General features: G+C 35.2%; 1 long non-coding RNA gene and 1 other non-coding gene across 2 annotated transcripts in view; one reads left to right on the top strand and one right to left on the bottom strand.

The window, feature by feature from the left end:
• Window positions 1-22,939, top strand: part of LOC138708636 (uncharacterized) — a 594,603-nt gene that overhangs the window by 128,183 nt on the left and 443,481 nt on the right. The gene's annotated exons all lie outside the window — the stretch shown is intronic.
• On the bottom strand, window positions 19,412-19,484 carry TRNAL-UAG (transfer RNA leucine (anticodon UAG)). The gene has a single exon. It is a non-coding gene; the product is annotated as a tRNA-Leu (tRNA).

The raw sequence follows: 22,939 nt of genomic DNA, 5'->3' as shown, positions 1-22,939 counted from the left end.
TCTTCGGACATTGACTTAACAACAATCCTCTTTTACTGTCAGTGTGTAGATGTCATTGCATTTACGAACAATGGATTTTAGAATACAATTAATTATAGTAGAGTCTTAAGTTCCCCAGTACACAGAATTATTGCTTGTATAATATAAAAGTTAGCATCATCTTTATCATTATCAGTAACTTCAAGGTTTAGGCATATTGACCTCTTACCTTTCCAGGTTGAATTGGTCTCTACAGAGTTTCCTTGATCGTCCAGATTTAATTTTTCCAATATTTATATTCCACTTTGTAACACTTACTAATATAAACTATAATGAAACTTTAAATCTTCTATGAATTAAAACAGTTTAAGGAGTTAGGTACAGGTTACAGCAGTAAAATTTTGGAAATATTCAACATTTTTTCCCTCCATTACTGTATCTTGTGCAATAATAAAAATTAGTATGTGTAAACACTGTCCTTCTGCTATATGAAAAAAAAATATTTTTACGATTTAAAAAAATTATTTACATTTTTTTTTTTTTCAAAATTCACTTCACTGTGCAGTGTTGAAGCTTTTCCCACATAACTAAAAAACTATCGAACATCCTGTAATGACATTTTTTGTGTATTTACGCATGTCATATCTACAATAATTCACTTCTCTACTTTTGATAAATTGTCTGGTAAAAAATTAATTCATTTAAAAATGGTCAAATATCAGTATTTTCTTCTAACACAAAATCAAAAACATTATTTATTAAGGAATGTAGTTGAAAGAGCATGATATTGTAAACATGAGTTTCAGCAATAAAATAAAAAGAGAGAGAACATGAAAAAGTAACAAGGTTATGAGTTATGAAGGAAACGCTTCATCACTGTACAGTGAACTGCCACAATTTTGAATTTTGAAAAAATAAATAAATAATTTCTTTTAAATCGTGAACATACATTTTTTCATATAGTAGGAGGATAGTGTTTTAGACATACAAATTTTCATTATTGTAGAAGATACAGTAATAATTGAGGAAAAAATGTTGAATATTTTCACTGCTGTAAGCTGTACCTAACCCCTTAAGCTTTTTAACCATTTTAACACTGTGTTACAGTTTTAAATTTTTATCATAATTTAAGTTAATATCTATTCAAACTGTACTGCCATACTCTTAAAAGGGTTTTTCACTATTCATCCTATTTACATGGTCCAACCAATTTTGTCGGTATCAGTTATTTTGTTACAGTTACTCACTTCATATGCAATTTCAGTCGAATATCATTTCGAATATGGTCTATTATTGTATTTTTATCCTTTCAATGCTCTGAACAGTCGCACCTCAGCAGCTTCTGATCACTTCTGTCATGCTTTAATGGTAGTCCTTGTTTCAGCACCGTATAACAATGCCGGAACTACCATTGTTTTTAAAATATTAAAGTTGTTTCAATTTTGATTTTCTTTAAAAATGTGCGATTTACAGTACCAATTAATTTATGGCATTTACAAATTTTATTTTCAACATTTCTGGAGGTAATGTGAGATAAATTACAGCATAAGGAATCAAAATCATTAACTTACTCCTTGTAAATTACTATTTTTGCTCGAACTGAACTTTGCCCTTCAAAACCAAAAATTTTTGTTCTTGTTAAAGACCTTATAAAAATTGTACTTTTTAATAATATTATTTAGTAAAATTATATCTGTGTTGGTGGTTCTGGTGGTGATGATGTTGGTAGCGATGGTGGTAGTGATAGTGACAGTGATAGTGGTAGTTGTAGTTTATTTGTTATTTTCATACAATAACATACAAATAGATGAATGCCTCAAAATCATTGAATCATAATCATAAATAACATACACAGATTACATAGCCACATCTAATAAACTATACAATCAATAGAAGAAACTACAGAATAATATATTTTGTCCATTAAAACTTCTTTAACCCTCTGAGGACGGGGTGTAGAAAATTACGTTGAAGACTATGTGGGATGTTTTGATACTCTACATAGTGAATAAAACAAAAAAAAAACACTAATACGACGGTTAATGTTTTAATTTTTTAGTAGTTCTGTAATAAATATTTATATAATGTTTTAGAAAATTATAAGAAAGCAACTTTTGTATGCTGGAAACAATATTCAAGCTTTAGTAATCATATAAATCGAATGGAAATTGTAATTTTCATTGCAGTGTCTCACAAAAATATTGAAAATATCTCTAAAAGCAAATATTTTATCATTCACTTTCTTCTCTTCTCGCGTGTTGATATCTTCAAATCTCAGGATGCTAAGCAAAACTTTCTTCATAGCATTTCCTTCTCTCTGATTTGAGTCCACAATTTTCGTCTTCAAAAAATTTTTTCAAAATATTTTCAATGCTGTTATTCTCACATGATGAGCAGGAACACATTTAATACTCACTATGTTAGCAAAACTTCTACGCGTAGGTGGGTAGGGAGACCTCTTCCATTTTCCTTTAGTTAATTCTAAAATTTAATTAGATGTAAAGTACCTAGATGAGTTTTACTCATTCTAAAAATTGGGGGTAGACAAATTCATGAGACTAAAAATTTGTATGTGAGTTTCTTTTAATGAGTTCAAAATATTTTAAGACTCTGATTTCTTTAATGTCACTACCATTAATACATCAACAAAAATGATAGTAGAACGAAATTCGAATGTGATTTATGCGCATCTCAAGATAATGTCACTACATGACACTACTTCAATGCGTCTCTGGGAGCGTGTGTCTACACGGCATAAATATGTAATATTGTTTAACATATTTCTGCAAATGTATATTTTTTTCTTAGCTCTAATGGTTTTCTCATTGCGTGTCTGGGCAATATGTGCTGACTTCTGAATTTTTTTAAATTTTGTCTATCCCTGGTAAAAATTATCTTTTATTGCATATAAACTGCCTTTAAATAAATACTTCATTATTACTGTCATTTAATCAAAATGGCGTTTTGTGCATGAGTACTATTCCTTTGTTCACTGACTTACACACGTAGGTATACGAATAAATAGATGTAAACCAGAGTGCTGCATTAGAGTTAAATCGCTCGCTTGAACTCGGTCGAGTGTCGCACCCTCGAGTGAGATACGATCGGTCGTGATACGCTCGTAATAAATAGAAGCACAGTACCTACAAGGTCATCTCACCTACATGTCTTATCTTGTATGGAAGGCGACAGATAAGACACATATATGTTTTGCTCATATTGTAAAAATAAGGCTTTGTTTTCTGCGTTTATGACAAACGTTTAATGGAACAGTCAATGGAACGTACCAAAACAGGAACATGAAGTTATAAATAAAATAGCATGAAAAACTTCGATATACAGTTATTATTGCTAATTAATAATTATTCAAGGTTTGATTTACCACATATATAATATGATAGGTCCATACATAGTGTTCCGCCTATATACTGCGACAATGTAGAAACGTTTTACAAAATATTATTGATATAGCAGTAGATTAATAACAATATTAGTACAGAGATAACGTCACAGAAAACACAATAAAACGAATAATCATGCTGCACAACTGTTACAGACGCAAAGATTGATACACCAATTATTATATATTATTATTATTATTATTATTATTATTATTATTATTATTATTATTATTATATTGTTATTATTATTATTATTATTATTATTATTATTATTATTAGAAAACTTGATACAGTTCTTGCATTATCGTGATTGTCGTGATTGTGTTCTCCGTTTATAATAATTACATTTACATCCAATAACATCTATCAGATGTGGCAAAAACAAAATCACTCCTGTGTGGAAAAAAAAATACCTACAACATTTACATTACATTTTAAAGCAATTGTTGTAGTTGTACTATGGAGATGTTAGTTAAACACTGCAAAGTTTTGAAATGATAAACATCTATGATGTTACTACACAGTTCATCACTGTAACAAGAACGAATGTCTAACGCTCGGCTTATATCGTTCGAGAATTTATCGCTCGTGACAATTTTACCCATCATGCATGTGCACTACCTATCGGATTATGCTATGAACTACTTGGCGCTCCAGCGAAAACGTCCGATGCAGACCTCTGATGTAAACACACTGTGCAGGAGACTACTTCACTGAAGCGAGAACTGTAGACTCGCAACTTGCTGTCCATAGCAAGCGAAGCTATTTGATCTACGTACATGTAACTTGTATTCAAAGTAACCAAAACGAAGGACTCGTAATAAAACATCAGAAGTAGTTTATTTCTTTCCACGCAACTTAAATATTATTAAAAGGAAATGTTGCATGTTTAATATACAGTATGTAGTCATCTCAAGCAGTTAACTAATTTTAAAGTACCTGATATGAGTAAAGTAATGCAAATGACATAGTAATAATACAAATGTGGGAAAATAAGAGACTCCGGAAAATTTCGTCTCAGTATCCCATATTTCCCCGAAACATTATACTTGAATCTGTCACGTTTTGTACCTGCATCTCATTAAATAAAAATAGAAAAAATATTGACTTATATCTAATGATAATTTAATTAATTCAAGGAGATGAACAAACGCGCGCACCCTTCTTCAGTCTACTAATAGATTTGTGAGATGTACGGTTATGGAATTTCTGTAATTTTCTTGATTCCTTAAGTTTAAATTATGGAGTATTCCATATTAGTTCCACAACAAAGACAATGAATGATATAACATAGCCAAATATCATGATATGAAAAGCTAGCTGCAAGTGGGCGAAGCTGAACACCACGTACTCGCCGACATCGTTTGGACTGTGTGTCGCATCTTTGTGGGTATTGCAACTGTAAAGGTATTCATTTATTGATTTCGCTGCCATTCCGGATTCTACGTTGAGTCTCAATATTTTGTTTATGTATTGCAGGAGGGGATGTCCCTTTGTCATATACATAATTTCGCTATGTCGATAAACAATATCTCGTAGGGTACAAATTGGCATGTGTTTGCTGTACCACGGCATTTGTGATACATGATAAGTTAAAGAATACATATCGCAAACCGTTGCGAAGTTTCCATATTTTACAACTTGTTCCAAACATGTACCAAATCCACTACATTTTATTTTATTTTCGTTGATATCTTTGTAGACAGGCTCCGGTGTCCCAATTATGTCTTCAAGACCGTCTACATATCCATATCTAATTCCAGATTTTACAAGTTCATCTAATGTTTCAAGCTGATTGCCATATCCAGGATCAACCAAGAAACACGTGAAGAAAGCTTGGAATACGGTAGAGGTTGCCCAAGTTACCAAAATCCACAGGGCGAAAAAAACTCTCAGTCTCAACAATTTAGGCAATATTGGTACCGATGTTCCTACAGCTACGGCCCAAACGAAGAGGACACAATTTCGAAATGTCTTGTAATGTTGACACTCCTGCTGATTGTGTGAAAAAATGTGCATAATTTTTATTACCGCGATGAAACTAATAAAAATACAAACCCACACTTTAAGAGAAAACACTCTATACATATTACCCCACCGAGGGGTGGGATTTCGACATGGGACAATCCATTTGACGGTAGTCTCTACATACGAAATTGTAGGGTCTGCAAATTCGACGAGTTGATAATGAAGAGGGAATCCACCCATTATCATATCTGTTTTCCCCGTGACCAGCTCAATCATCATTTGTTTAACTTTATTATATAGGGACACGTTCGCAGAATGAACACGAAACGCGAAAGAAACGTTCAAATGATCTGCAAGGGGAGGAAAATTGCATGTTTCTGGTCCGCTGATTTTTGTATTATTATCGGAAACAATTATGGCTGGAGGAAAGTTATGAGTTAGTACTTGCAGAGTGCAACCGTGAAGATTTTTAAGTTTTGTGTTGTCATAAAAATCAAAACCAGAAGTAAATTCCCCGCCGTTTTCAGTTTTCCATTTATCTACGATAATAATTGTATTATTTTCGAGACATTTTCCAACATTTTTGGAAGGGAACCATGTCAACAAATCTATCGAAGTTTTATCCACTTCGTAAGTTTCATTACTCACCATGACTACAAAGTTGAAAACCATGTATGGCCTGGACATTTCCAAGATTCTATGAGTAATTTCTGGGGAGGATCTACTTTCATGATCTAACACTACAAACAAAAATTTTGCCTTAGAATTCAGCATTCCGCTTCTATGTAAGTAATCTAATTGCTGAGTCACACTGTTCATAATATTATTCATTTGCTCTAAAATAAAGAATATCACATAATTTTTGTAGTTAGTTTCGAGCTCTAAACTTTTGAATATAGCGGAATGAGCATTATAAACGACAATAGGAAACTTTGCTTCTTTATAAATCATGTCTAGAAATATTTCTACCATCTTGAGATTGTCCTTCCGAGGATCCTTTCCAAAAAGAAAGCGTTGAAAGACGTTACTGCTCTGTGGTGGGATTCCAACGACAGTAGTTTTGCTCGGAGTGAAGTGTAGTTGCACAATTTTGAGTGCACACGTTACGAGATGATAATGTTCTCCTTCCAATATTTTGCGATCTGCTGTCACCAGATGATCTACTGCCGTCACATTGGGATGATTTTCAACTGCGACCAAGTGATGACGTTCACCTGCCACTTTTTCGTTGTATGTTATTATATGTAGTAATACCAACATCAACTTGTGTATTACGATTTCCCTATTAAAACAAATAATTGTATTAAATTTTTTCGTTATGTACATATTTGAATAATCACCATAGTAATATTGTTATTTATGTACTTCAATTTGATTACATATACCAGAATCAATAATTTTGTGGAAAAACTGGCGTTTCTTATAACTCAGAATGCGTTTCACTGTTTATCTTTAATAGAGCTATTTGTCTACAAATGTAAAATTGTACAAACTGCATTAAGAATACCGTAGTTTAACATGTCAGTATTTTATCAGTGTTCAGACGTAAAGCTTTATCAAACCTACTACAACAAAATACCATAATGTTGCTAAATTTCCGTACATCTAGGGATAATATTTTTCTACTTCCAGAAGCAAAGCTTCAAGAGCGTGGAATGTTTTTTGTGTAGCAGTACAAGCCAAGCCCTTTGTGTGATTCTAAAGAAATGTTTTACAAGATTGTTGCAAGCAGCTATAGGAAAATAGGCAGATATAATCTTAATATTGTGAAGAGCAAAGAGTATTCATTCTGTGTCCATGATAGAAATAATTAGTCCAGGAAATTATTGATTCTGCTATATATTTGTGTTACATGTTTGTTATAACTTTGATTCAATTTAGTTCAGTTCTTCAATGAAGTTCAAGTTCCAGGATATTTGTGATTCTTGTCATTAGTTTTCCTAGAAATATTAATCATTTTATTGTCATTATCACTCCAACATTCTTATATTATCATAATAATGCCAGCCCCTTGTCTGTGAAAAAACGGTTTAGTTTAAAAGGGTCATGAAAATAAGTAAGCCTACTTAATATAAATGAATTTAATAAAATACAAGCACAGTCTAGTATATACAGTCACGAAGCTCAATACGTAGGAAATATGCATCCATAGATAGTTGCTAAATACTAGGATCGCTACTATCGCCTCATCACAGACAATGCGAAACAGTACTGGCACAGTCTATTGTTCCTAGTACCCTCAAAACTCAAGCTTCGTGACTGTATATACTAAACTGTGATATAAGTATAAAACAAAAGAAAGTAGTAACTTAAATTTTGTCTGATGAAACCCTAAACGGGTAATAACACAGCCGTCTGTACCCCTTCGCCTAGCGCCTCGTTGTTAACTGCCTGCTCTATGTTATAGTTTAACATGGAACCCGCCGTACACATGTATTGATATAATTCTCCGCTATAGACGCCACCCAACGCACACATATCAGTACAATGGTGTGGTGTATAGCAGTGCGTATCCTATACATGTCGGTGTTTGAGCTTCACGCACAGATTTACATAGTCGCAAACGTAGTAATGGTTGAAAATGGTTAATTGTTGTGTGCCTTTTTGTAAATCCAAACAGGGAAAATCTATTTCGGTAGGAATAATATTTCATGACATTCCCTCGGCAGAAGAACTTCGAGAAAGGTGCTAGCTGTCATAAGAAGACAATGTGATGCCAAAGGAAGTAAGTGGATTCCATCCGATTATGCAAGTGTTTGTAGCCTTCATTTTCAAGAATAAAACTATAAGGAAAATTGTAAAAGAAAGATTTTAAAGCCTGGTGTTGTACCAACCATATTTCTTGATTATCCGAGCTATCGTCAGAACAGTAAGAATTCCACGGAAAACACAAGAAAGGACACATCTAGAAGAACGACAAACAATCAACAGTGGAAAGAGAGTCACGTAGAGAGTGGCATCGGAATTCAAGTTGATTTTCCGACAAGACCAAAGGATAATAAATAGTAGGCTTTGATCCAGAATACAGAGACTGCAAAAACAATTGGCAGACGTGAAGTCTGAACCTGAAAATGCACAGAAAAAGCTCGACGAGTGTCCAGAAATTAAGAAAATTAATATAATAAAAGAGGCTGCAAATGAAAAGAATCAGAAAGCGGTATACTTAGTGGACCAAATTCATAATTTCGAAAGGAAAAAACCCGAGTGGTCAGAACAATCTATTCGATACTGTGTTGCGTGGAGAATAGCATCCCCTAAGGGCTATGAACATGGTAGAACTTCCGGATTTATTTCAGCTTCTTCACGAAGTACTCTAGACAGGTACATGGGACATACTGACTGTGATGTGGGCATTTCAAAGTTGGTAAAGAACAGGCTTAAAGCTGAGTGTGAGACCCTGCAATCAACAGAGAAGATTGTCTCAGTTATCGTTGAAGAAATAATGGCAATAAAGGAACTATTTATCTATGATAGGACAACTGATAAAGTCATTGGAGCAGTCAATACTGACGGGTTGTATGACTCAAGCATAGGAAAATATCCTATGTTAGCAAACAAGCTACTCTGTTTTGTGGTAAACGGTTTGTCTACAAAGTACATAATTCCAGCGGCTAATTTCCTAGTTAGAGGTCTGCAGGGCTGCGATCTCTACCTTTTAGTTAAGAAAGTGATAAATTCTGTAGAAGACTGTGGTTTCTATGTACTTAGGGTAGTGACAGATAATCGTAGGACTAATGTTTCTATGTTTAAGCAATTTGGAGGCGGAGAATTCAAGACGTTTGCTCTCATCCATGCGATCATAATCGTAAACTTTACTTCAGTTTCGATTATTGCCATGTACTTAAGAATACCAGATCTCAGTTCCTGGAAAGAGAACTCAAGGACGGCAATGTGTAATTAGTCCTAAATATCTAAATGAAATTTATCGATTACAGAGAGATCTGACTGCGAAGCCAGTTCGCTATTTAACAAAAAAAAACATGTTGAACCCAGCAACTTGGAAAAGATGAATGTCCTGTCCGATGTTCAGATATTCTCTCCTGCTGTAACGGCCACAATAGAATTCATAAAGAACAATCAGTCCTAGTTAAATTGTAAGATTGATTCTTCAGAGGCAGATTCAACAATCCAATTTATGAAGTCAATGTACAGACCTTTTACGTTTCATGATATCAGCGACAGAACTCAACATCTTAGACGAAATAATGAAGACTACATGCATTTTTATTCCGCAGCTGATGAAAGGACACAATGGCTAAACGAAGATTTCAGTGAATATATTATGAAAATTCAAACTGAATGGAAGCGTGCGAAAAGACCGCAGAAGCGCTCTTGTTTACAGTGAAATCTACAGTAGAGTGTGTGATTTTCCTGCTGCAAAACGGATTCTTTTATGTCCTTACTAGGAGATTTTCCGGAGATCCCGTGGAGGCTGTATTTAGCGCAGTCAGAATGGGAGGTGGATCTAATGACATTACATATGCACGTACAGCAGCATGTGCCATAAAAAGGATGCTAAAATCTGGCATCATGATTTCTTCTAAAAGTGCCAACGTCGCTAGCAGGAATCAAAATTAATGTGGCGAAAGCTTGCCAAGCACGATCTCCAGTGCTGAATCTGCTGATGAAAATATTATTCCGGACTACGTAACTATCCTTCTCGATAGAATTCGAGAGCCTGAATTACGGTTTTCATAAAACAGCCACTCAAGCACTGGTTTGTGGATATTTGGTTCGTGTTGTGGATGAAAGACTAAGTTGTGACATATGTGTTAGCAACATTTCAATGTCAAATTCATTAACACTACTCATGGAACTAAGCCATAATCAAGATAGAGGAAGCCTTCGCTATCCTAAACAGGCCTTTGTAGGACTAATAAAACATGTGCAAGAATTTGTTGAAACTTCTGTGCCATACTGTAAGAAATCGAGCCACATATTGAAAACTATGCATAAATACTTGATTTCACCCCTTTCATAGTGTGATTTAAAGCGTAATGTCTCAGGTTATCAAAAGATAGTTAGCGAAATACTCATAGTGAAATTTGTTAGGCCATTGCTAGCAAATATTGGAAAAAAAGAAACAGAAAATGTGTTCCGATATGTCTGCTATAGTAAACCACTGTCTAGAAAGGTCCTGAAACTGTGAATTATGCCAACAGGATGTGTGTTAGTTCAAATTTAGAGGATCAAGTCAAATGTAATTTTCTTGCATGTTCGTAAAATAATATTCAAAACAAAAAAATTGAAATTTTTATGTGTTACCGGATAATTCATACAACTCTTGTACTGTACGTAGTTGCGTAAGGAGGGCGTTAGCTGTTGCCATCTATGATATGCAAAATCGGCAGCATAGAGCAGGCAGTTAACGAGACGCTAGGCGAAGGGATCCAGACGGCAGTTGGTAATAGAATGTCAAAAATGTATCGATTAAAATGCAAATATACAGAATTTGTATTTTGTACATTGTAGGTCCACTTTTGTTTGCGGATAACAAAGTAAAATTTGTGACATAAAATTGACCTATAGAGCAATGCATAGTTTGAATTATAGTTGTGAAGTATTACAATTATTTCAACATTTTCAAATAAGAACAAAGGTGTTTATACTGTATTTGAAGTAAAGTCACATAATTATTATAGTTGATTTAAAATTTCGGATAACATTTTCTGTAAAATCTGCTACATTATTTCATATACGAATTTTCATAATGTTGTAAGTAAAATGTACAAGTACAGAAATCAGTACGAGCTGTTAAAGGAATTAGTTTATTAAACGTGTAGGCAACACAGTTATACAATATTACAATGAAATATTACATTTTTAATAATTCTGTGCTAAACGATGACTCCAAAATTTCTATACTAGTAAATAAATATTATTTTGCAACAGATAGGTCTATCAGAAAAAAATACTTCGCCTTTGAGAGACTGCACTTTAATTTATCATCAAAGAAATTAAGAAATTTTCAAATAGTACAAATAACGTTACGGCCATCGTTATTGACAGGGTTTAATCGAAGGTATGTTTCTGTTACGAAGTGACCGAGGAAATTTAATGCTGCATTTTCAGTATCACATCTTAACTCTAAATTTCCTACCTCCCCTATTCTTGTAGGAATTAAAAAATACACAAAGAGAGCCGTCGAACGCGGCGTTTGTGATACCGTCGAGCGTGGCATTCGTTGGCAAATGGTGGTATCGTAGAGCGGCGGTGTTAAACATTCAGTGTATTATATGAGAACAGTAAAAAAGTTACATATAATTTTCTTTGTACTCCTCACGTTCTTCGTACCTCTTTAAGAAACTGAATTATTTGCTATACTTCTCGTTGAGAAAAGGTAAAAATCTGACCCATATTATGTGAGAAAAGGAATACGTAGGAAAAGAATTTAGGTTTCATATCATTCATCTTCTTCATCTCATTCCATAGACATATTCAGGTCAAGATGCATGTCATCGTCCGCTTAAGGGGAGGGAGTCCTCTCCTCAACCGTTCCTGGGTTCCCAATCTTCCGCTATATCTCTGCCGGGACTCATTCTTTAAGAGCACTTCCAAGGGCGCTTCGACACCTTGGAAGATCCGTTGGAATAGATCCTGTGCTGCTTGGTCACCTTAGCGGATTGAACTTAAGCGGCGGATAGGGGGTCCCCATTGGTGAGCGGGAGAGGGGTCATATGCCGCCGGTGGGCTCGTATACCTCATTCTCATTCATCTCATAAATTCGGAATGCAAAATAGATCTCAGTATGGCCGACGCGCAAAGGGTCGTCCCTAACCCGCCCCTAGCCACCGTTACCTAATCTAACCTAACCTACAGAAACCTTAAATTAGTAGTCTTAACCCAATACATTGCAAGCCTATTTGTTCCTTAACAATAAGAGTTTCAAAAACGATTATTTGTCCAATCTAATTTAGTGATACTCTGTATTTATTTTTCGAGTTTCTGTTAAATTGTGTGGGTATCTATTGAAAATAGAACCTCATCAGTTGTTATCCTATATCCCATAGGTATACAATTACAAAATACTCATAAAAGACAAGAAAATGTTGGCGAATTAGGAAATAATTTGTACACTACATTTTAACCAATCTAAATTTTGTAGAATAGATCTAGGAGTGAAACAGTGACGCTGAGCAGTGTGTTATAGATATTAATGAAAATTATATTTGTACATTTAGGAGCTATATAAATACGTTTTATGAGTTCAATAAAATTGTATGATACTTTTGTAACACACTTTAGTTTTTAAACTTACATATAAAATACTCACATTTTTATGTTCCACAGCGCAATGCTTCACATTCAAATGGTTTTGTTGAAATTCATTTCAACACATTTTAATGTAGGTCAATTTTTCTCTCATTTGGAAGATTTTTTTGCGTTATGTAGCTATTACAAATAATGATTAAAAGATATCTTTGTTGTATTCATTGTTAAGATCAGATATAATTTGTCACTGTCCGAGTTTCATTATTGGAAAGCAATGAGTGCTATAAGTTACTACGTTAACACAATTTATTACATTAGACAAATTAAGTACTACATCCATCTTACAACTGTTGCTGTACGTGATGATGGAGTAGATATCGCGTTGTGTAGGCCTATTGCTTGTTTTTTCTGAATAATCGATACATTATGTGATGTATCTCATTCTCATGATGAAAGAATAATTACGGGATTTAAGCTTCTAAGGTTCCACTTTGTTCGTCAGTCAGTCAGTCAGTCAGACATTGTCCGTCGGTCAGTCAGTCAGACATTGTCCGTCGGTCAGTCAATAAATCTGTCAGTCAGTCATTCAGACATTCAGTCTGTCTGTCAGCCAGTCAGTCAGACATTGTCTGTCGGTCAGTCAGTCAGTCAGACATTGTCTGTCGGTCAGTCAATAAATCTGTCAGTCAGTCATTCAGACATTCAGTCTGTCAATCAGTCAGTCAGACATTGTCTGTCGGTCAGTCAATAAATCTGTCAGTCAGTCATTTAGACATTCAGTCTGCCAGTCAGTCAGTCATTGTCTGTCGGTCAGTCAATAAATCTGTCACTCAGTCATTCAGACATACAGTCTGTCTGTCAGTCAGTCAGTCAGATATTGTCTGTCGGTCAGTCATTCAGACATTCAGTCTGTCTGTCAGTCAGTCAGTCAGTCATGCAGTCTTACAGTGAGTCAGTCAGTCTGTCTGACATTTAGTCAGTTATTCACTCACTCAACCAATCAATCAATCAATCAATCAGCTAGTCAATCAGTCAGTCTGTCATTCAGTCAGCCAGTCAATCAATTAATCAATCAATCAATCCATCAATCTCTCGTTCAGTCAGTCACTCAGTCAATCAGTCTGTCAGTCAGTTTGTCATTCAATCTGTCATTGTCAGTCTGTCATTCAGTCTGTCAGTCATTCAGTCATTCAGTCTGTCATTCAGTTAATCTGTCATTCAGTCAGTCTGTCATTCAGTCAGTCTGTTATTCAGTCTGTCAGTCATTCAGTCAGTCTGTCATTCAGTCTGTCTGTCATTCATTCTGTCTGTCATTCAGTCAGTCATTCTGTCATTCAGTCTGTCAGTCATTCAGTCAATCTGTCATTTAGTCATTCTGTCATTCAGTCAGTCTGTCATTCAGTCAGTCTGTCATTCAGTCAGTCTGTCATTCAGTCTGACTGTCACTCATTCTGTCTGTCATTCAGTCAGTCATTCTGTCTGTCAGTCATTCAGTCAATCTGTCATTTAGTCAGTCAGTCTGTCTGTCATTCAGTCATTCACTTTGTCATTCAGTGTGTCATTCAGTTATTCATTCAGTCAGCCGTCTATCGGTACAAAAACTACAAATTGGTTCTCTTTTCATTAAAAGTCTGGTAAGAATCACTTGAAATACGCTTTTATTTGTAGACTCCATAGTGATGAAAGGTGAACCCAAAAAATCATCCAAAATGACCGTATAACGATTATTTTCCACTGAATATTATGTATCACATTAATGAGAAACGTCAGACAATAGGCCTATAATACCACAGTGGCACGGTGAACGTACGTGCATTTATATACGAATATCACACTGTTCACGACTAAATGTAAATTAGATCCTCTCTTATTTATATGAAAATAAGAATGTATCGAGAACCTTCGAGATGTATCTGGAAGACAGATCACTCGGACGAACTACACCTTCAGTCATAAACCTGCAGCGTTAGTACTAGTACGAGTACACCGCTTGTCACACCGCGTTCGAACTACTAGGAGGGGCTCGCGACAGGAACAGTTTGGCTGTGACGCATGCGCGGACTTCTCATACAGTACCAGCGTGATCCTTACCTGGATTTATTTTCCCGTGCACATTCCAGATCAAATGAAGAAGTTCCTTTCGTGCTCCGGTTACACATTGTAAAGGTTATGTTAAGTTAGTTTAGATTTTTATTAGCCAAGTCCGTGTATGAGCAATTATTATCTCACAACTAAACTGTTCTGTCGAGAACCGCACGTAAATCACTACCTTAGCCACCTACCTGCGATGTTAGTACTAGTATTTATGTAATGCTTCTCGCTGGTAGATGGCTGAAGAAGCATGTCTATTTAATATTTATAGGATTTCTTGTGAAGTATGAAGTACAGTAGTGGCAAAAAAAAACCAGACCAATCCTTGTAGCTCATTTCAGAGCCTTGTTTCACTCAGAGCACGATAGACTGGTAACAAAGACTTTCGTGGTTCGAATTCTGCTTGGGAAGAAAACTTTTTTTTTCCTTATTGAAATTTATTCCCAATAATTTTCGATTGCAGCGATATTTTACTACTTAATTAACTTATTATTTCCAGAACATGAATTTTACCAGCACTCGAAAAGTATTGGGAATAAATTTGAACAAGGAACAAAAAAAAAAGTTCACTTCCCAAACAGGATTCAAACCACGAAAGTCTTAGTTACCAGTCTATCGTGCTCTGGAATGAAGAAGGCTCTGAAATCAGCTACAAGGGTCGGTCCGGTTTTTTTTTGCCACTACTGTACATAGAATTTCCTGTGAAACTGAAAAAGATTTTACAATTCTAAATACCGCAATATAACTTAGTGGCCCAGGGATTCAATGAAATGTTTAATGCTGCCCACACTATATGGAGGGTTTAAGGTCCCTACTATAATCGATGAACCTCTGTCATTTTGTAAGGATAAAAATGCAACTTTTCAGTCCTCTTTATGCTGACCTTTGTGACATGTATTCGTGTGCCAATAGGCGTAGAGATTTCCTAGGACTTAGTTTATTCTTACCTGAATATCTGCAAGTTTATCTGATGTCATTCTTGCATCCAGGATGGTGAGCATCATTTCCAAATTATTACGTTTTGATAAAAGGCAAGATCAATATTACGTCTTCTTATTACAACTTACCGAAACATTATTTGTACGTGGCTGTAGGCATAAATCACCACATTCATCGCCAATTCTTTTTCCTCGTATACGAGAGAGCTGTCGGATCTCCCCGCTAAACTACGATTGGTTATAATGTCGGTAAGCTGTAAATGTCGCGCATTTTGTATCGTTATGCTTACAAATGCCATTTTATTATTATTATTATTATTATTATTATTATTATTACCGTTACTATTGCTATTATTATTATTATTATTATTATTATTATTATTATTATTATTATTATTATTATTATTATTATTATTATTATTAGCTGGTTAGAGTAAATGAGATTTCAGGAAGGAACTCTGAAATTTTGCATAATTTTTAAAAATAAAATAATAATTTTTTCCATATACCTGGTCCTCTCGTACGAAGATATAAAATTAATTATGGATAGAAACCAACATCCGTCAGTGTTAAATAAATTGTAAACATCATCTATAGGAAGAATGAGCTAAAGTAGGAACTCCAGAGCTGTTTGTAACTACAAACTAAGAGATCAAAGATCCGTGGGTAGACTGCAAAACTGTGATATAAAAATTTTATGTGAGACTGTAACAGACTTAGGGTCTAACACTTGTCAGGATGATGATAATGATGATAATTTATTATTATTATTATTATTATTATTATTATTATTATTATTATTATTATTATTATTATTATTATCATCATCATCATCATTATTGTATTTGAGTACAATTTTGACTTACACCACTTTTGCTCTGAACGGCTTATATAAACTAGGCTAATGATTCGGTCGTTATTATACAAATTTAAATGACATGAATATATATTTTTCCTGTAAATGTATATACGAAGAACAGAGAGATTGAGAGAGAGAGAAAAAAAAACAAACAAAGTAGGAATTGTATTTTGTATATTATTTATTTGAGCCGTTCAGAGCAAAAGTGGTGTAAGTCAAAATTGACTTACAACACCTGCTCTGAACGGCTCATTTGATAGTGCAAATTATATTCTCAAGTGCGCTTGAAATAAAAGTATTCTTGCTTACTTTTGCTTTGGGTAGGGGAATGAGTGATAAATGTGGATAATGGAACCTGTCATGGGTAGAAATACGTTGTCGACGGTGCTTCTATTCATTCTAATTGACGTGGCGATCAGAAGGAAATAATATTGACAACACTGCTGTGTAATATCAGCATGAAATAATCGTCTGTCCAAATTATCTTGAATTGAGACCAGGATAGTATGCAATTTTTTTTTTGACATTGGAAGCCCACTGCACACGAGGTTATAAATTCTACTATAACCACAGTCTACTATATACAGTCACGAAGCTTGAGTTTTGAGGATGCTAGAAACAATAGACTGTGACGGTACTATTTTGCATTGCCTGTAATGAGGCGATATTAGCGATCCTAGTGGTGAGCAACTATCTAATATTTGCATATTTACTACGTATTGAGCTTCGCGACTGTATATACTAGACTGTGCTATAACATAAATTTAGCCACAATTTAATATAAGCTCTGTGCTGGTAAGTCGGTATATTTGAGCCGTTGAGAGCAAAGTGGTGTAAGTCAGAAATGGGTAATGAGAGTTAAAGTAAACATTCTGTAAAATACAGTGCAAAGTAGCAATTAATATTCAATTTATTTAAACTATTAGTACTCGGTGGATAGCACGAAGGACGTATTAACTGCTACTTTGCGCTGTATTTTACACAATTTTTATTTACACCACTTTTGCTCTGAACTGCTCATTTAGTAGTGCATAGTGAAAGGAAAAAATGGATATACGAGATTTTGGGATATTTTAACATGTTACCTCGTTATTTGTATTGATATTATAACAGTATTTTATTAACCGTCATTTTGTGATACAGATATAATTTATAGACCTGATTGATTGACATGTTGGTAGTTTAAAATGACTAAAGCAGGAACAGTGTTCTGAGGAAGAGTGGATAGATTTATCAGTAGCATGGAGAGAAAGATAGCACACAATAAGACAGTTTTACTACAGAAAGTTAAAGAAGGAAAACGCATTATATTTATTGGAATTTCGCCACTAGATAAGCTTACGAAAGAAGAAATATTTAAGAATGGGAATGAAAAATTGCATAGGTGACTGCAACTTTAGGAATAATTCATGGAGCACTATAAATTACGTGTACATGAGGGATACAATATGACCTAATGCAGAAATAGGACATCGATACATAAAACTTCCTTATAAAGTGTTCTATGATGTAACTCTTAACAGTAATTAATTTACGGTTACATTCCACTTTAACTAGAGATGGACTCAATATGAAGAGAATTTTGCCAAGATATGAAATTTATTTTGGAAAAATATCAAAATATTGCGTAAGTATTTCAGTACCATAAACCAGGTTACTTTGACTCTCTGAAATACTTTTTTAAATGTTCTTTTGCTGATTTATTGTAAAACTTTCGGAGATAAAGATCCAAATTTCATACGCGAGTACGGGAACATTTTCTAAAAGCATTTCAACATTCATAATAGTCATTGATAATAGTACATGTGATAAAATTTAGTTCAAAACTGTTTGCCAAAATTACCTAGCACATGGGGTTACTTTGACCCACCTATGTTTTCTCATATATAACCATAGAAAAATTAAACTGGGCCAATGTAATACCGCACCTGGGAAATTGAACTACAAACTGGAATAATATTCTTACAAATAAGTCTGTCTGAAACATGAAATATATTTATTCTGAGACAAATATTCAAACCTTTCCAATGATTTATGCCACAAATTATTGTTTATAAGTAATGTTTACAATATAATGTCGAAAATGGTATGGCACAAGGTACACAAAATATACATTATATTGATAAGGCTGCTGCAAAACAAAATAACAAAACAAAACTACAGAATATTCAGTTGACGCCTTGAAGTCTAAGAAAACTCCTCTTCAATTGTTTTAGGGGGGGGAGGTATTTTCTTTTCCACTTGTAAAATAAATTGTTATTCTGCTGGGGTCATACCCAATATTGACCAGTAGGACTTGCACGCATATAGTCAGCATAAATTCCATTTCTTCCATTTTCGTGACAACAATTGGATATAACTGGCTTTTCCAAGTTACACAAAGTTTCCAACAGCCAATGATTGGGTATTTTAATTTCAGTGGTTTGACATGACTTGCAAACAGTTACAACGAAAGAAAATTTAGCGCTAGGAATTACTTTGGTCTGGGCCAATGTAGCCCACATGAGTAGGTGCTTCTCATCCTTAGATAGAAAATACTGACGAGGGGTTTTACAATAATCAAATATTGTTTACATATCTTGTATGCCAATACTTTGAGTTTACAAGAAAGACACTTACTTGATTTTTCCAATCGCCGATATCGGCTGGGAAGGAGGAAGTTTACACAATATTAATTTACTACTTCTACAACAACAAACGCCATGGACATCACAGATGCCCAACAAAGACCGTTATAGACAATCTTAATAGCGGAGTTATTCTTAAAATATCTGACTGTCGTATGGCGCATTGAAATGAATAATGTGGATGAAACTCGCAGTGCGAAAAAAATTTTAAACTTTTCATCGTGTGTGGGCCAATCTAACTCTGGTTTATGGTACTAAAATATCTTCATATTTCAGTACTGAAATATCCTCATTCCTCACTCATTTGGAGGAGTAATATTTGAGGAGAAAAATTCTCTCCGGCGCCGGGGATCGAACCCGGGCCCTTGATTCTACGTGCTAAGCGCTCTGACCACTGAGCTACGCCGAATTCAATCCACAGCACCGGATCGAATTCTCCTCCTTCAATGTTTCCCTTTATGGCTTTCATTACACAGAATAATATCTGTAATATTGACAATTACTATTTGAGGAGAAAAATTCGCTCCTGCGCCGGGGATCGAACCCGGGTCCTTGGTTCTACGTACCAAGCGCTCTGACCACTGAGCTACGCCGAATTCAATCCACAGCACCGGATCGAATTCTCCTCCTTCAATGTTTCCCTTTATGGCCTTCATCACACAGAATAATATCTGTAATATTGACAATTACTATTTGAGGAGAAAAATTCGCTCCGACGCCGGGGATCGAACCCGGGTCCTTGGTTCTACGTACCAAGCGCTCTGACCACTGAGCTACGCCGAATTCAATCCACAGCACCGGATCGAATTCTCCTCATTCAATGTTTCCCTTTCTCTTCAAATATTAATTGTCAAGGTTACAGATATTATTCTGTGTGACAAATTAATTATCTATAATATTCTTCTCATAGCTAGCAGTGCATATGTCTGTACAGATTACTGTGCACTTAACTGCGGAATCCTGGCCAAATAAGTCACTCAGCTGAGTGCTCCTAGTATAATGGCAATTGACATTGGACATGTACGTCAACATATATGCCTAACATGGAGTAAGGCCACAAAGGGAAACATTGAAGGAGGAAAATGCGATCCGGTGCTGTGGATTGAACTCGGCGTAGCTCAGTGGTCAGAGTGTATGGTATGTATAACCAAGGACCCGGGTTGGATCCCCGGCGCCGGTGTGAATTTTTCTCCTCAAATATTAATTGTCAATATTACAGATATTATTCTGTGTGACAAATTAATAAATCTACAACATTTGGAGGAGGTTTACATCATTATTTATAAAATTAGTCTTTAGACATTAATAGTTTTGTCTGTAATTAATCTCTTGCCAAATAAAATACAATAAATGTGTATAATTAAACATTTTTCAAGATTACACTTTCTAACAGTTAGAGTAATATATTTTAGACGATTATATGCTCGTAAAGCAGCAAAGGGAACAAAAATTAAGTAGACGGTGAAATCTATGGTTTAAACACGTTAATTTACGTGTATAAAAGTACACATGACAACGCTGGAAAGATTTTCGTTGAATTAGAAATAGGTACCACTTAATTTGTTTTGGCTTCTCGATTTCATTGGAGCTACGAGCTCAGTGACTAAAAGAGAACTTGGAGATTTTACCTGCCCAGAGGAATTTCCGGAATGTTGGTGGAATGCGTAGCTTGGGTTTTTCAAGTTTTTTTTCTGGAAAATATTTCTGTTGTCTCCTTATAATGTCTGGAAAGTTGGTTCAGTGATTTTTTCTCTCTATGAGGGCGGGAGGGGAACATCCCATGCACCGCGACCTGAGGTCTATTGTGCGCCCCTGAGATGAGTTGCAAGCCCACCACCCCACCTACGCCGAACCGACCTAACCGCTAACACCATAACGACCAGTCCCGCCATTCTTGCAAATCCGTGTACCATTGTACCCCAACAGCCCCTCCACATTCCCCTCTCAAACGGTCTGAGGTGTAAGTCATCTCTCCAGTCTCCTCAACGATCTGAGGTGTAGGCCCCCCTTCCGCCGGCAGGGAAGTGGTTCAGTGTTAGAGAAATATTTACGGAGCGGGGAAAATCGTGCAAAATATTTTTATGAAATATGGAAATTCTACCAAAATATTATGAAATATAAACATTTGTTTGAAATTAATTGCATTCCACACATTCTCAATCTCGATAGGCCTAAGACTAACAGTAGGCCTAATAGTTTAGAATATGAAATATATTCTGTTGGTCTGTACAGAAAGTGAATTACATTTGGAATAATGTTCTTAGATTAAGAATAGAATAGCTTGTTTGATCCAATGAATTTCGGAAATAATCTAGATCAGCATTTTCCAACTTTTTCCAACATGTAGCACACTAAATGTGCAATTTAAAACTTCGAGGCACACTCAAATAAACTAAACTAGAGGTTATTACCAACCAGGAAGAAATTTTTCGCATAATTATGTAATTTGTCAGTTTGAGAAGAATAGAACTTCTGGTCCATTAGGTTCCCTTGAGTGTTATCACTAGATGTATTAACATTCTATTTGGTTTCGCCTTTTTAAGTTGTTCCATAATAACTCTAGAATAAGGATGAAGAAGCTTAACACGTAGCCAAATACTAGGATGCGAAGTGACACTTGTAAGTGGGTAATTGAGAATGCGAGGTAATATATTTTGTCTTTTTCAAGAGCGGATTTGTAACTGTTCGTACTCCGCGAATATATGTAATCTTTTTCCCATTTATTTATTAGACCACTCTCCTTCATCAACATTATTACTTTGTTAAAGTATGGCAGAAGAGGATGCCATTTTGTTAAGTAAAATGCAATATCGTATCTCATTACGTCTTCTAGCAAAGTGCAGACTGGAAGATAACTAGCTTCCTTTGACAAAACGTGTGTTCTGTAGTAGTCAAGATGATGACTGTCAGAGATAGTGGCGAAGTTTCCATGTTTTATGACACGCTCCAAACAATCATAAAAATTAACGCATTTCAGCCCATTCACACTAACATTTTGGTATTCATTTCCCAGGAGAGAAACTGAGTCTATCAAATCGACGGAAAATCCATACGCAATTCCCGATCGAATTAATTCATCAAAAGTTTCCAACTGTCTTTCAAAACCTGGGTCTACTAAAAAGCTAGTGAAGAATGCTTGGAATACTATATTCATAGCGAAGCAGAAACACACCCAAAGTGAGAATACTATTCTTAATTTTGCCGCGTGTGGCATTGTTGGAATTGAAATTCCCAAAGTAACACTCCAAAGTACGTAGATGCAGTTTTTAAACGATTTGAAGTATCGGTATTCATGTGTATTAACTTCTAATGAGAGAGAAGCCCAACACCGCATCAGTAACGCCACCAGAATAAAACAGATAAAACTACCTGACCACACAATTGGAGGAAACATTTTGAATAGATTACCCCACCTAGGTACCGGTTTTGGACAAGGAACATACCATCTGAAAAAGGTTGTGACGTAGCATTCTGTACTATCGGCCATTTGGGATAGGTAGATATGTCGACCTAGACCACCAAGGGCAATTTCCGCATTCCCTGAGTTGAGGCTGAAAAATAATTGCAAGATTCTTTCCATCATATCCACAGTCAATACGGGAATTCTTCTGAAAAGAGGCTTGGCGTTAATACGTTCTAGTATAAGCAATAGTATTTCTACTTCCGCTCCAGTAGGGTTCTCATCTTCGTGCTCTGACAGAACCACTGCGGGTGGAAAAGGGTGGACTATAGCTGTAACAGGACAACCGTGAAGATTCCTCAAGTCTCTACTTTGGTACAAATTTGTGTTGTAAATAAAACTACCTTTATTATGTGGTAGCCATAAATCTAACACAACCACATTTTTGTAGCGATTGCATTTCC

This window comes from Periplaneta americana, chromosome 11, assembly GCF_040183065.1.
Source record: "Periplaneta americana isolate PAMFEO1 chromosome 11, P.americana_PAMFEO1_priV1, whole genome shotgun sequence".
NCBI classification, from domain to species: Eukaryota; Metazoa; Arthropoda; class Insecta; order Blattodea; family Blattidae; genus Periplaneta; species Periplaneta americana.
This window is presented reverse-complemented; position numbering and strand designations above follow the sequence as displayed.